This window comes from Coptis chinensis, chromosome 9, assembly GCF_015680905.1.
Source record: "Coptis chinensis isolate HL-2020 chromosome 9, ASM1568090v1, whole genome shotgun sequence".
Taxonomy (NCBI): domain Eukaryota; kingdom Viridiplantae; phylum Streptophyta; class Magnoliopsida; order Ranunculales; family Ranunculaceae; genus Coptis; species Coptis chinensis.
In genome coordinates this window covers 1186538-1212330 of record NC_141464.1, presented here as the reverse complement: position 1 = coordinate 1212330, position 25793 = coordinate 1186538, and the positions used below count along the sequence as shown (strand labels likewise).

General features: G+C 36.5%; 2 pseudogenes across 1 annotated transcript in view; both read right to left on the bottom strand.

The window, feature by feature from the left end:
- The window catches only part of LOC147474342 (E3 ubiquitin-protein ligase MIEL1-like), a 30565-nt pseudogene extending 5020 nt beyond the window's left edge, over window positions 1-25545 (bottom strand). Inside the window, exons 1-11 of the transcript XR_015208382.1 lie at window positions 25499-25545; window positions 25314-25401; window positions 24502-24558; window positions 23644-23676; window positions 23465-23554; window positions 23322-23365; window positions 23203-23243; window positions 22741-22823; window positions 22519-22610; window positions 22364-22433; window positions 6461-6502 (exon numbers count right to left, since the gene is read on the bottom strand). The product of XR_015208382.1 is annotated as an E3 ubiquitin-protein ligase MIEL1-like (transcript). The remainder of the gene's footprint in view (window positions 1-6460; window positions 6503-22363; window positions 22434-22518; window positions 22611-22740; window positions 22824-23202; window positions 23244-23321; window positions 23366-23464; window positions 23555-23643; window positions 23677-24501; window positions 24559-25313; window positions 25402-25498) is intronic.
- Window positions 1605-2902, bottom strand: LOC147474343 (phosphoglycolate phosphatase 1A, chloroplastic pseudogene; annotated as a pseudogene).
- Window positions 25546-25793: the final 248 nt, after the last annotated feature.

The window sequence follows — 25793 nt, the reverse complement described above, 5'->3', positions numbered from 1 at the left end:
ATCTAATGAGGTGGGTCAATCCATTGTATCATTCTAGATAACATTTGCAACAAATGTTCTTCTTGAATTTGTCCATCATCTACATTTATACATTTCAGTTAGAAATAGTAAGAACAAATCATTCCCTAGAAGGATAGCTCATAACTCGGCACCAATAAATAAAAAATTATAGCATAAGAATTTGTACAACTTAATAAGAAAGCACTTTTATATATTGGAATGCTTGTTCGTCTGCCCATCAACATATGAACCAGTCAAACAAAGCACTCAGGATGTTCCTAGAATGACCTCAAAAAGCATCCTGTTGTGCCAACCTTCTTGACCGCCTCAAAAGAATCATGTCAACCATTTTGACATCATTCCTGTAAAGGGTTCTTACTATAAGTTTTGTAGTGAACCAGAGAAGTTGAACTACCATATATACAATTAGAGAATTCATACACTCGAGGTTATGAATAGTTCTTCCATATAACTACTAATATTAGTATATGTAAGAACTGCTAATGTACAACTGCTAATAGTATATTTAGGTTGGGAATCAGTAGTTGATGGTATCATGGCGACACAATGGAAATCCCCATGATACTGGTGCCAAGTGAATTGGAAGTACTTAAGTCAAGTATTGGTGGGCATTTCCATGTTTTCACCTTTACCAATTATTTGTAAGAGCAGGCATTAATTATGATGTTTCTATCTTGGTATGATCATTCTTATTGTCGTAAAATTTGATGAAATAATATTAGAACCAAGTCAACCTACAGAATTATTAGCATTGCCCCGTGTAATTAGTTTGGGAAGCCTTAAGCTTAGGTAAATTATTAGCATTATTGTCCGCGGAAAAAATGACCGTTTAGTACCATGAACTTTGGTGGTTTTATCAATTTGGGCCACAAACTTTTTTTTTGAGCAAATTGGGCCATGACCTTTCTTTTTTGTATCAGTTTGGGCCACCGTTATCATTCCGTTACTTCACATGCTTATGTGGCGTGTCGGATGTATATGTGTTTGACCAAATGCTTACGTGTCACCATTGAAGTGCACACCTAATCACCGGTGACGTGGCATCGAAATTTCAAAGTGTTTCAAACCCGAAATTTCACATAAGTTTCACCGAAATTTCACCGAAATTTCAAATTCACATAAGCCCACATATTGATTTCGGCGCAAGCCCAACAAAACCAAAAAAAAATCACTGTTCATCTTCCTCACCAACGCCTCCACCACCACCACCGGATTATGAGGATTCCACACCTTCCATTTACTTGATACCTTAATCATGGGATTAAAATTTTATGTGGACAACAATTCAGTAGTCAACACTCAACAACACTATCGTCATCAACGTAGGCAATGGAGAAAAAAGAAGCGGCGGCGCAAAGCAGGAGCTACTTGGTGCGCACTCGACACTTCCTCCGAAGAAGAATGGAGGTCCAGTCGTGAAAGCACTCAACTGATGAGGAGAGGGCGCTACGCCGCTGGTCTCAAAAAAAAAAAAAATGTCCCTGTGGTGTAAGCACTCATTGATTTGAGGGTCCAGTAATAGATGTTGGTGGTGGTATCATCCAAAAAGTTGCGTTTGAAGGGACCATGTTTCAGTTCAGATATGCACCTGCAACATATTCTTAATCAATTAATTCTGAATAAATTCCCAGGTAATCATCCATTTCATCCTTATTGGGGTTAAAAAGGTACCCCATTTTATAAAGTTCATACAAAAATGGTTTACACAACACATTCATAAACAATAGGATGATGACCCTAATATACAGTATCAAGTACCAACCCTTTGTTATAAAAGATTCAGAAAATCTCAGACGGTTGCCGCTTTGAGGGAAAGATCTGAAATCTTGTTGGCATAAAAATTGGTTTGTATTGAGTTGTTTGGACTTTGAAGCATAAAAAGGCTCGTCACACCTGATAGCACAAGAAGGGTTTTGCTTCCCCCATTCTGTCCAAATAAAATATCTGTATCCAATCTATCTCCAACCATGCATATTTGTGACTTGAGAATACCAAACTTGGTGGCTAAGTAGTCCATCATAAAAGTTGACTGTTTCCATACAACAAGTGGCTCACGCTGAGTGGAACCACTAATAGCACCAACCATGGACCCACCACCTGCCCATTCTTGAGCATCTGTCAAATGAGTGACAGCATCACGATTTGTAGCAATGAAAAGACAACCTGGGTTTTCATGTATACAGAGGGTTCCATACTGTACTTTGTAGTAGTTGAAATAACGATCAAATCCAACAACAACAGCACCCACACTTTCATCATGCTCCATTAAATAACCAGGTTTCAGCTCTATTTTCTTCCCTCCATCCTCCGGACCACCAAGATACTGAAATCCTGCAAGTTCAAGCTCTTTCAATATGCCATCCTCACCAATTACGTAGACCTTTTTATCCTTGGGGAAATTAATGGACTGGAGATAAGCAGCAGCTGCGAAAGATGAAGCGAAAATTTCTTCCTCAGTGACGGTAAGGCCAAGCTGTCCAAACTTTTTTCCGTATTGTTTCCTAGATTTGGTGGAGTTGTTTGTAACAAATACTAATATCTTGCCCTTGGAACGAAGCATATCAAGAGTTTGGGGCACTCCATCGATCAGACTATCGCCTTTCCATATAACCCCATCGCAATCAAATATGAATGTCTCCACGAAATCGATAAGCTCGTCGGCATTCTGGAGAGGCTGAGCCGCTGAGGAGGCTCTAATGGCACCAAAACGGTTGCTCCTGGCACTCTCCATTGTTGTCCTAGTTGTAGACTTGTTCCATTTGGTGGAGAGAAATGGTATCTTCTTAGCTGTGAAAAGAGGATAAAGATACGAGGAAGAAGGAACACAAGAGAAGCTTTTACAACTACTACTCAACCTGCTTCTCATCAGCATCTCCCTCTCGTTTGAAGGGACCATGTTAACGTTAACATTACCCCCAGTTCCTAAAGCCCACATAGGAACAAGCCCTTGATGCTGGTGATATGCTGTTGCTGAAACTGCACTTGCTTGAATAGGTGTTAAACCAAAAGAAACAGAAACCCCATCGTTAATAGGATCAAAGAAATCACTAGTAACAGGACGTTTTCTTTTCTTCTTATTCATATCTGTTGTTGGTGTTTCTTGACTTGGAAATGTAGTTGGTATCTTTAAAGTTCCACCTACAGACATAGCTATAGCAGGAATGGTTCCAGTTCTAGTTGCTGCAATAATAGCTAGTTCAGCATGTTCAAGTAACCATCTAATAGTTTCACCATCTCATTTATGACCAAGTTCTCTGGTTAACTGAAATATTCTTGCTGCACATGTTGCTGGCATACGTATCCTTCTTCCTCTTCCTTCTACTTTTGAGTGTCTATCTTTTGTTGATGCTCTTTTTGTTGTTGTTGTTGGTTTTGTTATCTGCATTTGCATAGGTCTATCCCTCCTTTTCATAGAAGGATGAAAGAAAGGCGGGATGCTAAGCATATGAAGACTCTCTTATGACATCATCATGCCACATCAGATGTTTCTAGGTCAATTTCAAAATTCAAAGCGTGATTTTACGATGACGACATTATGACATCATCATGCCACATCAGCTGTTTCTAGGTGTCAATTACAGCAGAGCCACATAAGCTTCTGTTAAGCCACATTTGCATCCGTTAGTACATATCAGCATTTGAAGTAACGGAAACACACCGGTGGCCTAACGTGATAGATTTTGCAAAGGTCATGGCCCAATTTGCTCAAAAAAAAAGTTCGTGGCCCAAATTGATAAAACCACCAAAGTTCATGGTACTAAACGGTCATTTTTTTCTTGTTCGCGTAATCAGTTTGGGGAGCCTGAAGCTTAGGTAATAGTAATAACACCAAGGTCTCTTCCCAAATGTGTAATTTATTTGGTTTTTTGAACCTACGCTTCGACTATTGCCACTGAGTTAAACAATACATATAAAGATAGTAAAACTTGATAAGCATTTTCCTAATACCTTTTCAATTGGGTAAACGGTTTTCTTGCAAGCAATACACTTATCTTGAGTTCCACCGAACATATTTGAAACTTTGCTATTGGCATGGCCTTGTGCAATTCAATCCACAACCAGAAACAACTTAAAAAGTGTTGTACGTACAAAGAATTTGCATGAACTCAAAAATATGTTTAATGTTTGCATATAGCTTTTTATATATAGGATAATGGGTAATTCAAGGGATAAATCTTGTAATTTAGTACCTCATCAACATATTTGTCAAATTTAACAGCTTTAGGAGCACCTACAAAAAGTGAGAAAGGAAATGAGCAGTGATGAGATGAAACTAATAAGTAATAACATCATATTCAACGAATTGATGAGTACCACACACTTTCAAAACTTTTGTCCAAACTTCAATTCCAGTCCTCTTAAAGAGTTGATCAAAGTGAGGCTTGCAGTATAGAACCACCTCGAAGGAGTAGTAGTTACTGAGCTGCAAATGAACACCAATTATTAGTGAAGATATGAAGCATCAAACAAATTAGAGGCACAATGTGCTAAAGAGAAAAGAAACATATAAGAAGAGAACAATAAAGATACATGTAGGGATAAAAAAATATATCCGAAGACTCACATAAAAAAAATCGAAATTGATTCTCGAGAAAGAAAGAAGAGGGAGAGAAGAGAAAGTGTGAGTATCATTAACCGAAATTTGTTAAATTCAATACTTTCAAATGATTCAATTGGGCCTGAAGATGCTAGCCAATGGAGAAAGGAGAAAAATCAAACTAATCAAAAATAAATCATAAATCATAAATAACTTACATGAGATTCAAGGTGATGCCACATTCAAAGCGAAAAGATAGGGGAAGAAACCATAAGGGACATTGTGAGAGATTGAGGGGAAAGAAGAAACAATGGTTAGACTATATCAAGATCTCATCAAATTTATACTCCCCAAAATTTTATTACCAATACGATTCTTGAAAAAACAATCAGATGGATGGCACCACATAACCGCTCAAGTTAACAATAAATATTTCATTAGTTCTACATTTACAAAAATCTTACTCGATAACACGGAAACTCATTGATGAGATACAAAGTCTCACTATTTAAAAACAGAATGTCCATCAGATGAAGGAACACAACATTTTAAGAAAACAACTTGTGCATTTAATATTTATTTGTCTTCACTACTAAAGGGTGGCTTATTTTCTTCATTTTGCAAATATTTCAATAAATAGAAAAAAATGTTACAAGGGGGAATTCTTCATGAGGCCATGTGGTTAAGGTTCACAAAAGACATCACTATATACTTCTTTGTTTTTTTTTTGGGTAGTATTCTCCAAATTAAGGTAAAAAAATAGGGACTTCAAAAAGAAAGCATTCGAAAACTTGGAAGGGGGGGAGAGAGAATGAAATTTAAAAAATTAAAACAAAACTAAGACTAATAATAAAGGAAAAAATTGAACCTCATTCTTACTCTTCAAGCATCCAATAACAGCGTCTTTGAAAATTCTAATTCTCTTCACCGTGGGCATAGTAGCAGTGCAACACATCAATGCTTCCAGCCTAAAAATGCAAAGATTGGTTGTTTAATCAATCAACGTGAAACAAACTGCAAAACAAATATTTAATCAGTTTATGACTAACTGAAAGGTGCAATCGGGTTCCAATCAAGTCTATCCTTACTTATATAAAAGAAGCACAATTTATCAACATAAAAAGAAATGTAAACATGAATTTAGAATCTTGGAAGAAGTAGTAAAGCTTTTTATGTTATGATATATTGTTGTAAAAAAAAAATAGAAACACTAACCTTTAATCTCTCATGAGCTTCCTTGACAGTCTTTCCATCTTTTTTCTTCCACTAGTTATGGCCATCCTTCCGAAAGTATCTCAATACTTTCCGGGCAAAAAGGAAAAGTGAACCGTCTAAGAGAAGAAAAAAAAAATGTTAATATAGCTTGTATAAAAAAGATAAAATATGAATTTTTTCATTTGGTTATCTTTTACTGTTGGCAAAAGAAAGTGGGAGAGACGTAGAGTGGAGATTGAGAGGGAGACGGAAAGTGAAAGGGCTTTGTGTATTTATGGTAATTAATGACACGTAATTAATATTAAGTGGGTATTTATTGTGTGCGTACAATTTAAAATGGGCATGGATTTGGTTTTTTAATTAACCACCTCATGAAATGACCGATTACCCCTATTAAACAGTGTTAAACAACACTTTAATTGAAGGACAATATCGGTACTAAGAATTTACATGGGTGTAAAAAGACCAAATAGTCATTCTTAATAGTATTTAGGTGTTTGATTTAATTATTTATTCAGGGGCATTATGCGTAAGAAAAAGACCGGATGAATTTAAGAGGCCACGATCATTATAAGATATGCTACTAGTAGAGATTTATAGAATTAATAGAACCTTTTTCCTTAACATGGGGATGAGGTGTCATAAATATAGCTTTCCTATAATTTGAAATCACAAGGATGAAAGCACCTTTTTATCGCGGTACTCCTCAGGCATGATAGTTGCTTCAACCTGACAGATTAAGTAAGATCAGTGTAAGTAAACCATATATCTCAAACAAGAAACCAGACATTCATTTTTTTAATATGACAATGAAGAAGAAAGAAGAGGCCAACTTGTCAATTTGTATTATTACATAACTGTACTCTAGGCAAAGTCAAGCTCCAGAGACTCTAAATCCCTTGGAATCCAACATTCTAGCTTTCCTATTTCTTCTATGATAATTCGATTTTCATTAATAAACATTCCTATGGATTAAAAAAATGATTAAACTTTCCTATTTTTGCTTCTTGTGTATTATGTCACTCATTTATGACTTTAGGGAGGTTTGACAAATCATTGCTGATATGGCACTCCAGAATTGCTCTATTGGATGTTTTCGCCATTGATTATCACTGAAGGAAACAATCAGGGTTTCAGTGTTGATCTTTGGGGAAGCCTATGCTCTACCACCCCATTTGTTCTTACACAAGGTTAACTCTATCATTCATACCCTATATTAACGCATCACTGGGAGACATATTTATATATATATTATAGCTCCTCCCTCTTCAATTGAGGAAGCTTAGCTAGAGTGTCCACGTGTCCAGACTAATTACGATAAATCAGGACGAAATTAAATCGAAAACCCCATAACCTCTTTCTTCTGCGTCTGCAAAAACTAAGATGAGTCAATCAAAATTAAAACGAAAACCCCAGGTCCTCTTTCTTCTCCGCTAACTCATTCAAAACCCCAAAACCTCTTACTTCTCCTCTCACTCATTCACACGTTGAGTCATTTTCATAGCTACAAAACTAGATTTATGGGTCGTTTGATAAGGCTTTCGAGAAGAAGAAGGGGTATGTTTTACCAAGGACTAAGATGGTTAATGCTGATTTGTCGAGAATTATTAATTCCGTAGTTCGAATTGGGTCCGTGTTGTAAAATCTGGCCTGAATGTTTTATGTTAGTCATTGTTCATTTTTTCAAAGCTAACACCAACATATATACGGATTCATTATTGTAAGTTCTTGCATCCTCTTACAAACGTGATGAGTTCTTCCTTGTTTTTACAATATATTTTTTTCTTAGCTCATTAGTATAAATAATTGGGGTTTATCCTATCCAGTGGATGGTTGATTTCTCTAATTAGGGGATATCTTTATATATATAAAGATGGTGGTGTAGAGATTTTTTTTATTTTTTTTTTTTTTTTTAAAATGGTGCTCAAAGTTCTCTGTGATGGGTTAATTTTACATTACTCGTACGAGAGCGTATATGGCATCTACTATGTTGGACCTACAACAGTATTACAGGGATGATTTGACGTTTGCTTCTTCTTTTTTCCATTTTATTTTTGATCAAATCACTATCTTAATATGAAGGCACCATTTATGGAGATATTGAAATGTCTTACACCTAGCTAGCGGTACTCATGCTGATTCATAGCAATATATTGAGAGCTGGCAATGAACAGATGGTTTCTCAACTTCAGAGTTGAGGAAGTGCAGAATACAATACCAACTTATTGAAGTGGTCTGCGTATAGGAGAGAATAAAACAAACAGTTGAGGTAGGTATGTTCTTTTTTCTCATTTGTCTAAGAAACTTATTAAGGTGTGGTTTTGACTTCCTGTTGGATAGTTGGGGTGTTTTGAAGTTTTGTTGTTTTAGGGAATTCCATCGTAGATAGAAATTAAACTTATTGAAAAATGACATGAAACAAAAAATAAATGATGGACCTCGGTACTCCAACATTTTACCTTTATTAGCCGTAGATACCCAAAAATGTCTTGCATAACTCTTTGAAATGTTAAAAAATAAATTGCACGTATATTCATTACTCATATTGAGAAGGTATTAAGTTGAACATTGATCTAATAAGGATCAACTTTTTATGACAATTGGGATTTTTTTTTTTGGATAAATCCCCTTTACGGGGTTTTTTGTTTCTCTTTTTTGGAAATGGACAACTTAAACAGTCGTCACACTGTGATCGACATTTTTTTTAGCTGTTTCTAACTTGCACTTGGTCTCTTACACTTCAACCAATTTTTTTGATAACTTGGTAACTCTAATTTTGGGCCGGTTAAAAACTCAGATTGACTATATAGACCTGTGGCATCTATTGATATCTTTGTGTTTTCACTGGTTAAACTAGATTTATAACTTCCTGTGGATTCATCCTGTGACGTGCATGTGAATTTTTAGACTGTTTCGGTCTAATCATCCAAATTGACATATTTCATGTAGTGTGATTAGCATCCTATAATGTATTGCAGTGTCACGGTGTTAACCCCATGATGATTGTGTTGAAACATACAAAAAGAAGAATTACAATCGATTGTATAGATTCAGATAGATCATATTGGGCAGACTCAGCCATTACAAATTATATAGTCAAAGAGTTGTAATGAAACATAGGATAAAATGTCTTATACATGCATATTTGTTTTTTATTTGAAATATGTTGATGCCAATAGCAGGACGTCGATAAAATTTAGATTTTCATGGAAAAACTTAAATTTGTTCTTGAGAGATGGTTGAATCCTCTACATAAGACAAAGGGAAGGAAATCTTAACATAGCAAGTGGTTTATTCTGCATTTGTTTGTGTGCAATAGGAGCATAATTTTGTGTTGCGCAGGTACTTCAAAATTGAAGTTGTACCGTGTCGGACACTCCGCATTTTAACTAAAAATGTCGTGTCTCTGGAGTGTCCCTGCCATGTCTCAGTCGTACCCGTGTAACATAGGAGCATATGCTCGGTGGATTTTGGTTATAGGAGTTTTAAGGTATTGGGCTCTTTCTTATTGTCAAAAATTTATTGCAAATTCTAAGGTATTGCTTATCAGAGAGCTCGAGGAACTGGTAGAGACTACCCTAACGCTATACAAAGTTATATAGGCCTTTCTTAATAGAAATCTTTAGGTGCTTTACAAGTTGTAAGTCACTGCAAACCGACAGCCACAGCCCCACAACCTTATCGACATGCACTCACGCACGCATGCACACGCACACACACAGATGCCTAGAATAAACACATAAATTTTAAAAAGATGAATAAATTATAGGATTAAGTGGAGTATCTACACCCTTGCCCTCATGCCGCCCACATCTATCCAACCAGATGGGTTGATGAAAATCAGTAAGGCTAGGTAAAAGGGACACTGCACAAGCAATCTCCCAATAATTAAGGTTTCAAATCAACCCGCGAATCTAAGATACCTCATAGAGGGAAGACACATAAAAGTGTTGGAATTTGGGATGCCAAGAATGAGGTATGATAATTAACTAACGAAATATAATAAGAGCCTCATACTATTTAGGCAAACCAAATAAGGGGGTTCATGGATGTCATTGCGCAAGACAACTGACCTACCATAACATTTTATAGTTAGAACTGGTTATATTATTAAACTTCATTCCCATATTGTTAAGAAAATAAAAAACCATAAATTAATTACAGGTGAAAATTATGTAGGAGTGCTTCAATTGCATTTGTGGCAAGTAAGAAAATTTGACATCCCTGACTATGACGGTGAGGTTTGCCTAGATTTTGAAGATATTTCTTTTGAACCCAATATATAGTTGCTTATTGTGTCACTCTTTGTGGAAACAAGTTGCTAAGGTCCTCAGACTTGTTGTTCTTGGTCTCATACTAGCTGCCTCCCATTACCGGACTTTCTCATTGATCCATGGTTACTCTGCACCTTTGGAGGCTTACAAGAATTTAGAGCACCATGAAGATGTTGGAGTTTGTTAGTACCCTATTAGCTATGAAAGTTAAAGCTTTTGCTACTAGATAAAATTTGGAAGTACCAATATTAACTGTTTCAGACCAAATATATGCCTTGAATAAAGTTTTCTACTTGGGTAGTAGTTACAACTTGCTGTCAGGCAACTGTTGCCTTGAATCTTCTCCAAGAAAGGGAAGGTTGTTTCGATTTAGTAATAAGCAATTTTCATATGCTTGATATGGACGGATTCAAACTCCTTGAACACGTTGGACTGGAATTGGACCTTCCTGTTATCAGTGAGTACCATTTCCTATTATTAAGATGTCAGCTCTTGCACTTTATAGAAGAATTCAAACTTTCTTTTTGCAGTGATGTCTGGTGACGGGAGGACAAGTGCGGTAATGAGAGGAGTTAAGCATGGAGCCTGTGATTATTTGATTAAGCCTGTAAGACTGGAAGAGTTGAAAAATGTATGGCAACATATCGTTAGAAAAAGGTGGAGTGGAAATAGAGATGTAGCTACTAAAACTGCTGCAGCACTAGCAATTGCTTCATTTGTCCTTAGGAAAACTGATCCCTCTTACTCTAGGCTTTTGAGCAGAAGAGCTATCAGTGTAAGAAAAAATGTCTTTTCTTTCTCTATTTTTTTTTTGTTCTGTTTCTGACTTTCTTTAAAACATTACTCATTATAAGTTAGATTTCAATGTTAATAAGCGATGCTCATATGCCTGATATGGACGGATTCAAACTCCTTGAACACGTTAGACTGGAAATGGACCTTCCTGTTATCAGTGAGTACCATTTCATATTATTAAGATGTCAGCTCTTGCACTTTATAGACGAATTCAAACTTTCTTTTTGCAGTGATGTCTGCTGACCGGAGGACAAGTGCGGTAATAAGAGGAGTTAAGCATGGAAACTGTGATTATTTGATTAAGCCTGTAAAACTGGAAGAGTTGAAAAATGTATGGCAGCATGTCATTAGAAAAAGGTGGAGTAGAAGTAGAGATCCTGAACAATCAGCTAGCATGGAGGAAACTGATCGGCATAAATGAGCTGGTGATGATGTTGAATATGCTTCATCTGCTAATGAAGGAACCGATGGCAACTGGAAAATTCAGAAGAAGAGGAAAGATGCTAAAGAAGAAGAAGATGAAGGAGAATTGGAAAACGACAACCTTTCTACGTCTAAGAAACCACGTGTAGTGTGGTCAGTTGAGCTCCATAAACAGTTTGTCACTGCAATGAACCAACTTGGAATTGACAGTATGAACTTTGAGAAAATATTTATGGTTAGGAAAGATTTCTGGTGTCATTAATATGTAATGGTAATGTCAACAGTTTAATTAATGGATGTGGTTGGCTGTTGGTATAAAATTTTACTCCTGTGGACAATTCTGATGTTTTTTGTACAAGGTTCTCAGACATGTTTCTATGATTAAAGATATTAGTTGTTGTTTCATTTGGATAGATCTTTTTTATTGTGGTTGCAACTTTTTCAAATGTTCTGCTGCATCATATAACTGATCACATCATGCACATCCACAAACATTCCCTTACAAGCATATCCAACAACAAAAGTATTGTACGTAAAAATGCAAGGCCTGATTCCCATAGCTATCATCTCGACATTGTTCTCGAGAGCCTCATGGGTCCTGGGTCCTTGCAAAACCCTTTGATCCCGTGAGTTGTAAGATACAAGGTCTGGTTTCAATTTAGCTTTCTCAGAGCCCCTTGAGGATCTCTTCGCTTTCCAACAGTCTCCGCCACGTGCATACATGTCCATCAAGCTGTTGTAGGTAATAAGATCTGGTTTCCAAACCACTTTCACGGATTACGTGCACCATTTCATGTGCTTGGTTATACATCCTGTTCTTTGCAAATATGGAAAGCATTGAATTGCAGAGGACCAAGTCAGGTTTGTATCCTTTCTTTCCTAACTCTTTGAATGCTCTCTCCATGCCCCCCTTATCTCGCGACTTGGAATTTGCAAGAACGAGAGTTCTCAAGAGCATCCAACTTGGGAAGATCTCTCCACTATAGATTTCTTCTTCAATTGCCTCTATCCCTCTAATATCCACACACACTGGCGTTGCATAACAATGAAGCATCAAGGACGTTGATGTTTCATTAGGCTTGAAACCCTTGCTCTTCATGTCCAAAATCACGCCTGGCTGCTCTCCAATCACCTCGTGGTCCAAAGACATTCGAAGTGAATTGTAAGTAGTAACTGAAGGTCTAAATCCCACTCTGATTATCTCATCATACATTTTTAATGCGACAATCCCTGAGCCACATCGACCATAAGCACTAATTAAAGTATTGAATGTATCACGGTCTGGCTCAAACCCGCAATTCTTCATTTCTCTAAAACCCATGTTCACATACAAAAAATGCAAGCAGCAATTCAGCAAATATACGTGTAATACAATCGTCTACAGTTGCCATTGGGGTATCCCGTGAACAAGTTCGATAAAAAATGCATAATTTTGCTTTGTCACTGCTCTAGCAATATTGGCAAAGCTTATAGTGCTAAACAATGCTACATTGTTTGCATATTGCTTTGAGTTGGTTATACCTGTTTAAATTTGCTTATACCCGTATTTTTAGCATATTACATTAAAACACTAACCGTCCAACTCTTAATGGATTAGTTAATTGATATGTATTAGTTATTGGATAGGAATATGGATTTGTTAATAGATATGGATATGGATTAGTTAATGTATCAACAACAGAATTCTTATGCTACACAAATGCTGTCATATTAAAATATATATAAAGACATCAATATTGACGAAGCATTCAACAAGTGAAAGCATACGCCAATATACATAAAGAAATCATAAGAAAACACATCAATATTCCCTTAAGGTTCGTTTTTTTTCCTGGAGAGAAGGTTTTTCCCGGTACACCATCCTTGAAAGGACTCCAAATTCCTTCCACTAAAGGTTAGTATTTTTTTTATTGTTAATACATATTTTTTGGTACATAAGAAATACAAACACACTTAAACAAAATGTTTTCTCATGCTTCGACCTCATGCATGGCAAAGGAAAAGCCTTTACTTCATCCTGGATTTGTTTGCCATAATGGATTCGCCTTCTGCTTTCCCTTTCAAATTGATCACTGCAAGTTCTAGCTCGACAAACTCTCCTGCAGATATAGATGGGTAATTGGTCGCTACTGGGAACTCTACAAAGTGGCCTAGGGGTTTCAGCACAGATTTAATCGGAAACAATATGTGCAAACAGCTGAGTACATCAGAATAAACACAAGTCAGTTGCTTATAAAGTAATATATGTCAAGTATTATATAAAGATTGAGCAAATTGGCTTTACTCACTGTTGAAGAAACTCTCCACAAGCTGCGATTTTGCTGATTCTATTGCTTCACCACTTTGACCACCCCCATTACTAATACGCCCCAGTCCACCAATTCCAGATTTATCCACACTGACACCTCCAAATAGCATCGAGTTTTACAATGTTCAACTCAAACTTGGTCCAACACAACACATTTGGCTGCTTCTGAGTTAACTGACTCCTTTTCTTTCTAGGCTTCCAACAGTATTATGTTCTACATGATTTCGGTTGACGAGAATTTATCCAGCAGAAAGCGATGGACACAACCAACAATCCAACTTGAAAAACAACATCAAGTATTTGATCAATTCAATGGAAGTCCAAATAAAGAGATGATTAACAATTTGAAAGCTGAACTAAATCAACACGATAATGTTTCAGAAAAAAAAAAACATAGTTACTTGGTTTCACAACATGCGTGCTAAGTTTAAAAGAAAAGCACTAATTAATGCAAAGAAAGATTCGGATGAAATTCAAGTAGAGATTCAAATTTCTCCAAAGAATACCAGCAAGCCTAATAATATGGAAGAAACTTCTGGTGACATTGTTCCTTCACAAGAAAGTATGTCTTAACTTACAATGATTCTGACAAGTACTTTATATATTCATCATACTAATATTACTCTTAAATTGTAGGTCAGCATCAAGTATCAGTTAGAAGAACAACAACTACAAAGTCTACCCCAGTCAAAAGAAAACAGAGGAGAAAAACACAGAAGAGAAGTTATAAATCTAATCATCTTAGTAGAATGAAACGTAATGGTAAATATTTTCTTCTTATGTATTCAATTTATTGTTCTTATAGCATAAAATACTTTATTAAATGACATATTATTATTTTTTAAACAATCTTTATGCCCGGAACAAGTGAAGAAGAAGCTAAAATAAGTAGAGCTAAACGATAAGATATGCTGAATTTGAAGAGCATTGGAAACGATAATTACATTGACGATGAAAGTGATGATGATTACCTATCACAAATGAGTGGATCTGATTCCAACATTGAAGTGGACAATGAAACTGAAGATTCCATTTCACGTGGAATAGATGTCTCACATAAAAGTAATTTTCATACAACAATGTTTTATATTCTTATTATAATAAAAATCTTTAATTTTAATTAACATTTTGCCTTGCAGGAAGTTGTTTTGAGCCTTTAGATTTTGGATGTCCAATATCCATATGTTCTCATTGTAGAGCTATTGTCTGGTACGAAGAAAGGAATGATAGGAGCAAAAAACCTATTAATCCCAAATTCTCCATATGTTGTCAGAATGGAAAGGTTTAATTGCCTCTTCTAAAAGATACTCCAGAATTTTTGAAGAATCTTTTGGATTGCAATGGAGGGTCAAAATCGTTAAATTACATGGAAAACATCAGCATTTACAACTCAATGTTCGCGTTCACATCTACTGGTGGACAAGTTCAGAGCTCAGTTAATGATGGAAAGGCACCATTTGTTTATAAAATAAAAGGGCAAAATCACCACAAAATTGGAACATTGCTTCTAGCTGAAGGAGTACGTCCAAGGTTTGCACAATTGTACATACATAATACTGAAAATGAAGTCACCCACAGGTTGAACTCTCTTAGTAAGAAAATTGTTAAGAGGAATCCAAAATATGCTTTAGATTCTAGCATTGTTCAAGGATTGATAAATATGTTGAATGTTACCAACGAACTCACCAAGACTTATAGAATGGCAAGGGATAGATTTAAAGAATGTCATGTGGCTGACGTCAGTATACAATTGATTAATAGAAGACAAAAAGATGGAAGACTTTATAATTTGCCATCATAAAATGAGATAGTTGGTCTAATCGTTGGCAATGGTGATGAATTTAATGAGCACAAAGATGTTATTGTGGACAAGAAAGGATTTGGCTTGAAGAGAATCAATGAATTGCTTCCAAGTTTCATGGCAATGCAGTATCCACTTTTGTTCCTCCATGCTGAAGATGGATACAGACTTGACATTCCATATAGAAACAATGCAGTAGTTGGAAAAAGAAAAAAATATTAGCATGAGAGAATACTATGCTTTTAGATTACAACTCAGACGCAATGAAGGCCAGACTATATATAGTTCGTGGGAAAAAATTGAGATAGCAACTTTGTGTAGATGCTTATACAGCTGTTGAACAAAATAAAATGGATTGGGTTCGAAATAACGATTCGTGCAGAATTGTTCAAGGATTAGTAGATGTAGTTGTTGCTGGTGACACGAGGCCTGGTACTGTAGGCAAACGGTTAGTTCTTCCTTCATCTTTCGCAGGTGGTCCGCGGTACATGGTACAGAACTATCAAGATGCCATTGCAATATGCAGACTCACAGGTTCCCCAGATCTCTTCATTACTTTTACATGCAACCCTAAATGGCCAGAAATCCAGAGATGTATTGACATAATAGCTCCTGGTTATAAACTAGAAGACTTTCTCGATATTGTTGCAAGAGTTTTTTAGATGAAATTGCATGAACTGATGACTGATTTACAAAAGCGCAAGAAATTTGGAAAGGCTTAGGCAGGTAACCTATATACTATACTATTTTAAATAATTTAAAAAGTCAAAATATTTTATGAGATGTTAATAAACACGGTTTTTGTTAATGTTTTGCAGCATTATACACTATTGAATTCCAAAAGAGAGGTTTACCACACGCTCACATATGTTGATTTGATAGTTAAGTACCAAGCTCATATTAATGTGGAACACTGCAACAAGGGAAGATCAATCAAATACCTTTTCAAATACATTAACAATGGAAGGGACAGAGCTACTGCAATTATTGTTGAAAACATGGTTACAGACAAAGATAGTAATCATCAAATAGTAAACGACGTTGATGAAGTTGCAAATTTCTTACACTGCCGATTCTTATTTGCTTTTGAAGCGGTTTGGAGAGTATTGAAATTTGATATTCAGTACAGAAGACCAGGCGTTGAAAGGTTACCATTCCATCTTGAAGGTGAGCATTTGGTTTATTATAGTGAGAGAGATGATGAAGAGATGTAGTAAAGAGGAAATCTTCATCAAAAACCAAGTTCACAAAGTGGTTTAAAGCAAATGTTGAGTATCCAAAATTAGCTAGGGCTCTTACGTATGTAGATTTTCCTACTAAATTCGTATGGGATAAAAAGAAAAGGAAGTGGAAGCCAAGAAAAAATGGGAAGAAAATTGGACATGTCTACTATGCACATCCCACTTCAGGAGAGAGATTTTATCTGCGGTTGTTGTTGAATATCGTCAAAGGTCCTTTGACTTATGAAGATATTAAAACTGTTAATGGAAAAGTTTATCCAACTTTCAGAGCAGCATGTCAGGTATATTTTATTACATATTACATATTAACTTTTTTTTTGTATATTGTTCGCAGATAATGGTGTATGAAAATTACAACTTATGTAAAAAAAAATTGCTAAAGGAAATTTTAGAAGCAGGACTTAACGTTCAACAAGATCCGGTCTACAACACAGAATTAGAGAATGGACGATTCAAAAGCACTGTAACATTAAAGGTACCAAAAGACTTATTTTTTAACAATGAAGACGTCATAGTTAAAGAAATTGATGGAAGCTAACACTACATATTCTGTTGCAAAAGCAGAGGATTCAGCAGCTTTTCATGTAATACAATTTATAAAGGATGAACGTGATATAGAAATTGAAGACTTCAATTTCAAAGAACTTATGAAGAAAAGAAAAGAGGTTGAAGAGAAACAAAATCAACTTGACATCCTCAGAAATATTATGCTAGATTGTTTGGTTGATGATAAACACAACAAAGATAATATATATTGTCTCGAAGAAAAAATAAAAGAAATGAAGGACATGGAGAAAAACCAAAACAAGGACAAAAGCAACAAAGAGAACAAGAATGGTTTCAGAATAAAGAAAAGAAAACCATGAGGATTAGTACATAATTTGCTTTGGTTTTGTTAGGATCCTGGTTTAGTGCCATTTTTTTTTTTTTTTTTTTTTTTTTTAGTGGAAATTTTATTGATACTGATAAAGAATTTTACAAATAATTAGGACAAGGGTGCAACAAGCTACGCCGCAAGTCCTTTCTAAATAACAAATCATATTCTTCTAAAAACAAACTCGTTAGAACCAGCTGTCATAACATTACTGTCCATAACTTTCTGAAGTCTCTTGAGAAGCTCAACAGACTGTTGTTCCAAGAAACCAAAAGTGTCGAAACTAAACGGAATGAAACAATGCTGGTTAGCCGTGCAAGCTTCCTCATGCTTCTCCATCTTCCCTGTCGCTGCTCTCTTAGCTGCTCCCCCCACCTCAAAGACTCCATTCCCAAGCCCTACCAACGGAGAGGCTCCAGTTACATCAACACATGCATGTCTCCTCTCAAACCAACTGAATATCAATATATCCGCAGGTCGAAGTATGGATCTTCCCTCATTCGGATCAGTGAGAAAATTCACAGGAGCCTCCTTCTTCACTTGTACCCAAGCCCTCCAAAATGCATCACATAAAATATCTCTGACATGATCATGTTGGTATTTGAAACCTGGAAAATATCTACAGTGTGTTGCATGGTCTCCAAAAGCATCTAGTCTACTCTTTTTGCAAACAGGGCATAGACCACCATTAGAGTACAAAGGAATCATGAGACGGTACTGGAGAATAGAATGATACTCCACTGACGACATATGCTGTCCAAGTCCCTCCATCGGAATAGCAAGTAGGAAGTCCTTTGCGTGTTCTGACTGCAAGCATCCAATGACTGCTTTCTGACGAGCAGATAATACAAGCTCCTTCTCAAGATCAACAACAATCTTACTATAGAACGCTTCTGCCAAAACTTTTTGTGGTTTTGAGGGGACGGTAGCATTCCCAGCCATAGAACTGAGGTCAAAATCGGGTAGACAAAGACTCATTGCACTGCTAGCAACATCAAGAATCTCATCCAAAGGCATTAACCCACAACTCCTAAGAATGTGGTTCTGAAGTTCAGACGTCTGACAACGGGAGGCCACAAAAGCAAAAGTAGAGACATCAGTGGCACAATAAATACCTAACCCACCCAGACGTAATGGGAGTGTCGATAAACGCCACTGCAAATCACCGAAGTTAGGACCATCAGAAACCACAATGCCCTGGAGAACACTGCGGAGATGCCGATCAAACATCTTAGCTGCCTCTCTAAAAAGGGATGGTGGACAAGTACGAATCGCAAATACCAACTTAGAGAGCCCAGCACAAGCACGTAAGAGACCTAACTCACACTGTGGATCGTCTAATGTAGCTAAACGGTCCATCAAAGTCCCAACCTTTTCAACACGCTTGCAAGCAAGGCCCCTGACAAAGGATGGATCAATGCTGACTGCACCTCCAAGCAATCTGACTCCCTGCTGAGGACGGGACAAATCTGAAGGAAAGAGACCAGGGGTGGAGTGACGTGGATCCAATGATGGCCAAAATAGCTCAGTTTTAGCCACATTAAGAACCAGCCCATAAGAAGGTCCTTCTTCCTGAATCATACTCAAAGCTGTCGCCACCTGTTCTATATCTCCAATCAGAGTCCCATCATCTAAATACCAAGCATGTAGCAACAACTAACAACTGGACTAGATCCGCAGAATCAGGGGATGCAACACCAGTGCAAATAGAAGGGGACCCAAAGGGTCGCCTTGCCCCAGTAGCAGACCATATGTAGGTATCCCCCATATATAACCTCGCAGGTTGACAATACAAGTACTCAACCCAAGGGGAAATAGCTGGGCAACGGATATGAACCTCTCTCAACATAGTAGTCCGATCAACCATGTTAAAAGCATTCTGAAAATCAACCATGTTTTTTTTTGTTTTTTTTTAATTGAGTATGATGTGAAAGTTAGTCACAAAGATGTTTAGAAGTAGGAACTTTCTATCATATTGTTTGCTACTAGAGATATTTATGTTCTTGGTTTATGAATTGAATTTTGTTCTTAACATTCTAATTATGAGACCTTGATATGGTTTGAAACCCCAACTTAGCATCTCTCGGTACAATGTCATGGACTTTTTTGTCTCATTAGATCTCAACAAGATATCCAACATAACTGAGTATGCCAGATGAGTGGGTTTAATTCCAAACCTCACCATACAATTGAATGTCTCCTCGACATCAACCCCCATCCCGGCCTTGGCATACCCACATGTCAAACCACTGAAAGTTCTCAAAGTAGGTTTAATTCCTGCATCCAACATCCCTGACATCACATCTGCAGCCTCAGTAATCTTACCAGCTTTTCCAAGTGAATCAATAAATACAATGTAAGTAATTGTGTCGAGGTTACGTCCTCCTGTCTTCATGTCTTTGTAGAGATGGAAGGCAAGATCATGATGCCCTCGCTTCCCATACATATAGATCATAAAGTTATAAGTCATCTCATCCCTCCCAAAACCTTCCTGGACCATCTCTTCACCGATCTCTTTCACCCTCCCAACATTTCCTTCTCTTGCAAATGCATAAATTAAGCAGGGAATTATATGTAACTGCATTCGGCAAAAAGCCTTTGGATCCCAATTCCTTAAAAAGCCTTTCCACTTCAGTTGCCTTTCCACATCGCCCATAGACTAATAACATAGCCTTATAAGTCCACAAAACTGACTGGCAGCTCGAAGCCTCAAGGTCGTCATAAATGCACTTAGGCGCACAGCGTGCCCTTAGTAATGATTCTACTACGGTGCCACAAATATGCAAGCTAATCCTAAGTAGTCGTTGTTGTTCATTAGATTCCAAAGAACGACTTCGTTAGGATTGGGGAATTGCTGCAATTCTTCCTGAATAACCTCGATTCTACTATCGAGAGTCACTTTGAAAGTATTATCTAAACTCTTCCGACTTAATATGATAAAGCCTATAAAATGACGAGCTACTATCATTTCTTCATTATAGATTGAGACTTTCTTCGAACTTGATGCACAAATAGATAGAATAGCATAAACAAAGGCCCTGCCCCTGCCAAGTAAAAAAAGAAAGAAGAGAATGAAACGAGAATAGAACTTCATATTTTGTAACTCTCTAGGAGTCGTGTTTAACCTTGAATGCTATTAATAAATTCTACAGCAATAGTCCCTCGGACTCGAAAAGTGATAACTAAAATGGCTGACTCAATAGCATATTCCGCAGCTGGCACCGTTGGAACCAATGAAGCAAGTTGAAGAGGTTTTTGTGTTTCAGTCAAGAGTTTGCAATTCTACTACAGAGCAACAGAACAATATCAAAACAAAATAACTATTCACTGAGTCTGAGAGGTCTAATAGAGGGAAACGAATATTCAAAGAGAGAAAAAGGACAGGAAAAATTACACTGTGATAACCATAAGCTAGAAAATAATTCAACTAACTGAAACACACAAACTTGCAAAATATCAAGACATATTACAATTCAAAACAAAAAAAAGCCCTCCAACAACAAAAAAAACTAAGACCAACTTTCTAAAACTAACAAAATAGCAGTTGGTATTTCTTAACAATATCCACAGCTACCTCAGTAGCCAGCATATATGCTTCAGCCTTGGACTTTTCTATCCATTTATGTGTTTGCAACAACCACACACTAAATCTCTCAAATCAAACGTAAAATATACAATTCAGTCAAAATAGAAATTAGGAGAAAAAAGAAGAAACGACAAGTAGGTGATATAAGGGGAATAGCCTAAAAACGTGGTTTGGAGGGTTGTAATGCGAAAGAAAGCCCATCACCAACCCAATCGATAACACAAACATTTTAGGACTGTATGGACCTAGATATGGCCACCAGCGGGTGTGTATGGTACATGTGTATGCATCACTAAGAATGTGAATAGACTACATACAGATCCTCACACATTACAAATAGGAAAGGCACAAGGAATAAATAAACAGAAAACATGTTAACTACTTATGTTCAATTGCCAAAACACTTAAACAATTTCCCTACTGTAAGCACGAATGGATCAATAATCCCTTCCAATTCCCTAGATAATGTGGCACCCGTTCGTAGGACGGGTTCGAAAACTAGTTTCTTTCTATATAACCAACAAATGAACTCCCTAAAACTTAATCATGTGCTTTCTACAGGTCAAAAAAGACATGGAGAATATCTTAAAAATTTCAACTCAATGATTCATCTGCTGACCATTAAGATGAAGTGGTACTCCAGTACAAGGACTTTTCATCTGAATCTTGGTTCCACCAATTGTAGAAATAAGATAATATTGAAAAGGAATCAAGCATACCTAATACAAACAATTAGGAATGGAAATTAACCACCAAGTTAATGGAATTTCATAAAAGTTCACAATTGAATTATAGCAACACGTATAAGCTAGAGACATGCAATATACACAAACAATTTAAGAAACAATTGACATGCTCACATTTATGAGGGTAATCAAGGATTTGAATCAATAATAAATATAACATAGCAAATTTCACACGGACATTTTACCACCAAACATGAGGTCAATAGCCCTTGTTATATATACAATGGGCAAACAGAAAACTCGGTAGTACAGCGTTAACAGAGAGTAGCAAGACCTAAAGATATATGTTTTGTTTTCTACGGTATTACAAAGTTCAGTGAAAACTAGTTCTATAAAATCATATCCGCTTCTTGAAATCAACATGACTATCTATATATGTAGTTATTGAGAACGAAATCTAGTTTCTGTTAAGGCATATAAGCCACGAGTTCTAGAAACCTAGCTTGTCTCGGACAAACTTCCCTAGTTTCCACTGCATGCAAATACTTTGGCAATTAACATGTATCCCTTTCCCATGTAACAATCAAGAGAAAGTTTTATACCTCCTCATCCATTCTCCTCCAAGAGCTAGACATGTCAAAGATTGATTTGGAGCATATGGGGCAAGAATACCTGGGGAATGAATCACAATCAGGCTCATTCTCAAAAATAAATAATAAAAGTCAAACTTATTTCGAATGCAAAAGGGAAAGCTCACTGATTGTGCTTCCCCATCTCTTTAAAACAATCCATATTAATGGTGTGACCACACTTCATAACACTTGTTGCTTTCAATTAGTCAAAAAGATACTGTGATATATGGACGAGTTGTTAGGATTTCGGAAGGAAAGAAAACAAAACAATACAAAACAGAACAAAGAACCCAAAAGAAAAAAGGAAGAAGCCAATGGGATGGGTGTGAACAAAAGTAAACTAGAACCTCGTAACAGATAGGGCAGTGATTCTGCATAGAATTTTCCACGCACGAGTGGTTATCCTGCAAACTGGTTGCTTAGCAAGATCCTGTGTACTCGTACAAAATATTAATCAGGGGAAGAGGAAAAGAAATTCCAATCCGAAGAGTGGTTTGGAGCTTATGAACCACGACAAAGCATAAGAACATGCATATCATAAACGATTTCGTACAATCCTAAGTCGGCCACTACCTACTTTAAGCAACAGGATCTCCCCTTAAACTCTATCACTCTATCAGCAGCTTAACCAATTCTGCCGTAAATGCTATTTTTGACTCTCCTATATGGTAGTTTGAGATATCAATTTGCCATAACATGTGGTGACAGATAAATCATATTAAGCTATTCAACAAAATAAGATGCTTAAAACATGTTTCAAACAAAAGAACAAGAAGATTTGCTTATTTTTCAGTGCATAGAGCTCATACCACACTTCTCGCAATGAAAGAAATTCTCGCGACCCCCGACTCTGATAGAGGTTCCAAAAATCAGGCCAGGCTATTAACTATATAAAAGCAATAAATCAACAAGTCATTGTTCGGCTAACCTGCAAATCCCACACCCATTGCAATGAAACTGTCCTTTCGTAGTCTGTAATGAGAGAGGAACCGCTACAGTTAGAATCAAATATAACCAAACCAGGTTACGGTCAAAGTCAAATTCTTAAAAGAAAAAAGGATGGCAAGTTGCTAGGCAGAGTAGCTCATCATCATAGAACTTGCACACTCCGCAGAAATACTCCCCCATATAAACACCGCACTTTGTACAAATATGAGCAACCTGGAAATGAGAGGAGCTTTAGAAAATCAACTTTAGACATCATAGAACGAACAGATGAAGAGGCAAATTACTCAGACCTCAATAAGCACCTGCTGCTCGGTGTCACAAACTGAACAGATAACCTGAAAAAAGCTTTCATCAATTAAACTTCATCACAATTCACAAGTCAATATAACAAACAATAAATTTAAAGAGCTTCTGAATTACGAACAACTGACTAACTCTAGCAATTGGGACACAACATGTAAGCACAAAGTCTCAGAAAGAGTCTCTCCACTCATTCTAGAATTCCACCAAACTATTGTTAGACCTTCTTCTCATGATAAAATGTAGATAAATTAACTAACCAACCACATCTTTTTTCAATGTGTATAAAATATAACTAGGTTAAACCTATTCAGTCCAGGAAGCCAGGAACATTTCCTCATTTGTGTTCTCTCCACTATTGGTTGACATTTTTTAGACTGTTTCTGATTGTCATGAGGAGATTGTTTGATTCTTTCTAGATTTCGAAAAGGCCAGATCAAAAATGATAAGTGTAATACTAAAGCAACAAAAGTATGTGACAACTGTTTCAGAAGAACACATTCTGCCCCACACACGTCCAGTCTACCCGCTTTCGCATTAGGGTAGGTCTCTCAATAATCATAGTTTGCTCATTGTTTAATTAGTGTAAATTCAGCGTCATCTAGCCTACTAAGAAACAATCTTGTTCTTAAGACCTTTTCGGATACACAAACCACCTTTGACCTTCCTAAACCAGTGAAACTTCTCCTATTGTCCCACAATCCTACGTTCTTATTTTCAAAACATGGAAGAAGATGTAATACACATCTTTATACAGTAAAGAGTAGCTCATATACACATGGCTCTATACAACTTAACACTACAACAACTTAAGAAGTTTATTCAAACACTTAGAACAATGAAGAAAAAACAGAACTCACCTGGGTAACATCAGTCCTTACTATCTCATGTATGTCCTTGGGGTTGTCCAGCATACTCTAATACAATCAAATATCCAAATAAAGCATACACAAAACATGAAGTATAGTTAAAACATCATTAATAATAGGAGATAATGACCAAAAAATACATTGAACTTTGCACTTGGTTTCAAAAGAGACAACATATTTTTTTTTTATTCAAATAAACATTGTAATTTCACAAAGTTTCAATTTAGGCATTCCGTCCAATTAATTGGATGTCTAGCCGTTAAAAATTTCCCCAATTCTAATTTGCCTATGTGGCAGTTGTTTAGATTATGAGGTGGCATTCATTCAACATTTCGACACACCAACTCATCAAATTACAACTGATCAACATTTCGATATTTCGACACGCCAACATTTCAACATTTTGATATTTCGACACGCCAACATTTCGATATTTTGACACACCAATTCAAAATATCAGCATTTGGACCGATATATCAGTTGTAATTTGATGAGTTGGCGTGTCAAAATGTCGAAATATCAAAATGTTAGCGTGTCAAAATGTCGATTATTTGTAATTTGATGAGTTGGCGTGTTGAAATGTTGAATAAATGTCACCTCATGGTCTAAACAATTGCCACATAGGCAAATTAGAATTGGAAAAAATTTTAACGGCTGGACATCCAATTAATTGGATGGAATGCCTAAATTGAAACTTTGTGAAAGTACAATGTTTATTTGAATAAAAAAAAAGTACGTTGTCTATTTTGAAACCAAGTGCAAAGTTCAATGTATTTTTTGGTCATTAATAGTATTAAAATTACCGTGGCTTCATTGTGACAATGTCGACAAGGGAAGATTTTGTTGCAACAAGGAGCTCGTATCTTATATCTTCTTTTATAATGCTTACATCTACAAAAAGAAAAGAAAAAAAACCCATCAACCGAAAATCAAAACCCACTTCTACAAATTTTATAAAGGACAAAAAAAGAAGAAGAGGGGTATATACCCATATTTCATCTTGCCAAAATCTTGAGGTGGGACTTGTTCTTCCATGGATGTGTAGCCACAATATGGGGCATGTTGGCTCTACACTTCTACTTACTTTCCTAAAAGGTTATCCAAAATTGGGTATGTTTGGCCAAATGTAGGGGTATTTTAGGGATTTCACGAGATCTGCCATGCAAAACTTTTTAATCGGTCGCGGCGCCAGCTGAGTCTTATTTATTTAGCCAAATATAATCAAGTGAGGAAAGCCGAACGTTCTGGGCAGGGACTATATGGACAAAAAGTGATTTGGTTGG